We start from the raw sequence: 4,110 nt of genomic DNA, 5'->3' as shown, positions 1-4,110 counted from the left end.
TACTGCAAGACTTTCTTAGCAGCCTTCTAATGAAATATGCCTGGATTAAACTAGAATCTACTAAGCATCCCTATTGCGAAGAAAATATCTGAACCTGAACAAGTCTGCGCGTATTGCAAGCTGCCAACAACTGATGCATATAGATAAGCACGCATCTATGCTTTATCAATTTCGTTCTGTGGACAATCTTTTAGGCTCAATTTGTCACCTTTTGATATGGGTGTTGTACCGAAAAAACAATTCTCCATCCCATATCGCTTTAATATCTTATTTATGTAGGATCTTTGGGAGAGGCCTAGAAAGTATTTTGCTCTGTCTCGGTGGATCTCTATGTCAAGTACATAAGCCGCCTCACTCATATCTTTCATATCAAAATGTGATGCAAGAAACTATTTTGTCTCTATAAGTAACTTTATATCGTTGGTTGCTAGAAAAATGTCATCCACATACAACATCAATATAATGAACTTACTCTCGCTTTCCTTAAGGTATATATATTGATCAATAATATTTTATGTAAACCCGAAATACACAATGACTTGAAAAAATTTAATATACCACTGTCGGGAGGCCTGTTTAAATCCATGTATTGATTTGTTAAGCTTGCAAACCAAACGATCATCTTCATAGAAACCAAGAGGTTGTTTCATGTATAAATCTTCATTGAGGAATGTTGTTTTCACATCCATCTGATGTAGCTCTAAGTCATAATGAGTTACGAGGGCCAAAATTATCCTCATTAACTCCTTAGTTGAGACAAGAAAAAATGTCTCATTATAGTTCATGCCTTCCATCTGGGTGAATCCTTTAGCAACCAATCTTGCCTTATGTCTCTCTATGTTACCTTTGGAGTCTTTTTTTATCTTAAAGACTCATTTACACCATACAAATTTTACTCTTTTAGGTAACTCGACAAGATTTCACATTTGATTTTTAGCCATAGAGTCCAACTATTCTTTTATGGCTTTTATCCAGTGCGAAGATTGTTTGCTTTCATCATCTATATCTATGAAATTATCAGGCTCTTGAAGGTACACCACATAATCAGGATGTATGGCAAACTTTCTAACTCTTGTAGATCTCCAAACAAGTCATTCTTCAGGCTCAGATTGAACATATTCATCATGTTCGTGCTCTTCTACATTGTCCACAATAGGTTCACTTTGGATTTGTGCATCAACAACCAGGTGATCAACCACATCAACATTAAGGATAATAATGTGGTATCTTTCGGTGTTTTTCTTAACAGGTAATGAAATTAGATCTTGTATTTCTTCAAAACCAAAGTTCTGAAGTGCACTTAATCCAAGTGAACCATTTTCAAGGAATTTTGTCTTATCCATTTCAACAATTTATGGTGAATGAGATGGGCAATAAAACCTGTATCATTTTGATCTCTCTAGATAACCAATGAAATATCCACTGATTGTTCTTGGATAAAAGGCTTTAATGTGGGGGTTATACAACTTAGCCTCTGTTGGACATCCTCATATGTGCATATAAGACAGTGATGGTTTTCTACCTATCCACAACTCGTAGAGAGTTTTAGGCACAAATTTCGTATGAACCTTATTCAAAATATGCACAACAGTCCTTAAGGCTTCACCTCACAACTTCATGAGAAGTGTTGAAAAATTCAACATGGCCCTAACCATTTCTTTAAGTGTATGATTTCTCCTTTCAACTACACCATTCTGGTAGGCACTACCAGACATGATATATTAAGACACAATGCTTTTCTCTTTGAGAAATCGCACTAATAGTCCTTTCCTTTGCCCCATCTCTGTAAACCTACCATAATATTCGTCACCTCTATCAGACCTGACTATCTTAATAACTTTATCGGTTTGTTTCTCTAATTCTTTCTTAAATTCCTTAAACATCTAAAAAATATCAAATTTTTCAAAGATCAAAAAGAGATACATATCCATGAATAATCATCAATAAAGGTGACAAAATATTTTTCGTCTGTATAACAGAGGGTAAAAGATCCACATACATCTGTATGAACTATCTCCAATATTTCACTACTATGTTTCGCACCCTCTTTATATGTGTTTATATGCTTAGTTTTTATGCAATCAACATATGAGTCATTGTCGGTAAAAACTAGAGATTTCAAAATCCATTCATTTACAAGTCTTTTTATTCTCTTTTAAAAGATATGACCCAATCTTCGATGCCAAAGCATGTATGATTTATCATTAATCATGTTACGTTTATTCTCAACCAATGCGTATTCAGAAGTCAAAGACTCTTGAGTTTGGATCTTCACGTTTAATTTGTACAAACCATCATAAACTAATGCATAACCAATTTCAATAGAATTTCTGTAAATGAATAACTTGAAATTTTTAAATTTAAAGCAATATCTAAATTTATTCAATCTTGAAATTGAAATTAAGTTTCTACTATATGATGGAACACAAAAGACATCATGAAGATCCAAATCTACGCCTGTATCTAAAGTAATCCTGCAGGTCCCAACACCCTTCACATGTGAACACATCTTATTCTTCGAATAAATGCTTTTCTCATGCATTGTTGGTTCCCTTCTGTTTAGAAACGGCTGTAGACAGTTGGAAATATGAGCAGTAGCACAAGAGTGAATCCACCAGCTATTTTCAGGAATTTGTAATAAATTACATTCATAAAAAATAAATGACAAATTACCTTTCTTTTTCAACCACTTCTTGTACTTTATATAATCTGCTTTCATGTGTCCTTTCTTCTTGCAAAAGAAACACTTTATGGGAGCGGAGTCAGATTGCTTGCCTTGAGATATCTTATCCCCTGCTGACTTCTTCCTAGTATTTTTCTTGAATGCATTCTTCTTTCGTCCTACCTTGGAACCATGAGAAGTCATATGTGCACTTTGCACCTTCTCTCCTTTCAATCTCTCTTCCTCTTCAATACACTTGGATATAAGTTTATTGAATGTTCATTCATCATTATGTGTGTTGTAAGAGATTTTAAAAGGTCCATACTCCAAAGGTAAGAACGCTAGAATCAAATGCACTAAGAATGAGTCAGAAATGGTCAGTTTCATGTCATTCAGTTGAGACGCTATGTTCCTCATTTCTAAAATGTGTTGACGAATATTACTCTCTCCAGAATATTTCATAGTTATAAGCTTTGACATTAGGGTATTGGCTCTAACCTTATTTGAACTCACAAATTGCGCTTCAATGGCACTCAAAATTTTTTTCACTATCTTGCATTGTGGGATAGCACTGCGAATATTCTTAGCCACTTTAGATTGTAAAAGCAACATGCTAAGTCTATTCGAGCACTCTTACTTCTCAAAAGCACTCTTTTGTTCAGCAGTGCTTTGATCAGTTAGGGCAACAGGTTCTTCTATCTTTAGAGTCAGATCTAAATCTATATATCCTAATACAAAAAAAACAGTTTCTTTCTAATCACTAAAGTTAGATCCATCAAGAAAAGGTATATAACTTGAGTCATCTAAAATCACAGAACTAGAAACTGCATGACAAAAGACACGTATTAAAAGAAAGCATATACAAGACAAACTTGATGGAAAAAACAATAAATAAAATACCCTAAATATGCTTATTTTCGGGCGAGTATAGGGGGTTATCGGAGTCCTACTTTGGTAAGAGCTTTGACACGCATAATCACTACGCCTACCGATCATAGTTGGTAAAACTGAGGCTCATGTGAAGTTAGACCATCAACACATGGTACCTTTGGATACTCATGTATGATGTATGTCAACACATTTGTCTCATTTTACCCTACCTAAATTTTAAACACGATAAAACTACATTTAGGTCGTTTATCGATTTATAAATATAGGTACAACAGTAATATTTGCTAAAGCTATATGATAGAACAAAAATTTGACAACATACGTGTATTCAGTCACTTTGGTGACATGAATTCACTAAGTCATCTAGCTATCTTTGATGCCAATATTATACATTCATTTATGCATGCATAATTATAAATAAAATGCATGAACAATAATAAAAGCCAAGCTTAAATGGGTAAAACACTAGGTCCTCAAGCAGGAACCAGTCTAAAAATACTCTGAATTGGTCTGAAACAGCCCTGAACCGGTCATCCAAGAGTATGAACCAGTTTTGA

This window comes from Nuphar pumila, chromosome 2 (assembly GCF_984573655.1).
Source record: "Nuphar pumila chromosome 2, dmNupPumi1.hap1.1, whole genome shotgun sequence".
Classification (NCBI taxonomy): domain Eukaryota; kingdom Viridiplantae; phylum Streptophyta; class Magnoliopsida; order Nymphaeales; family Nymphaeaceae; genus Nuphar; species Nuphar pumila.
Note: the sequence above shows the minus strand (reverse complement) of the source record.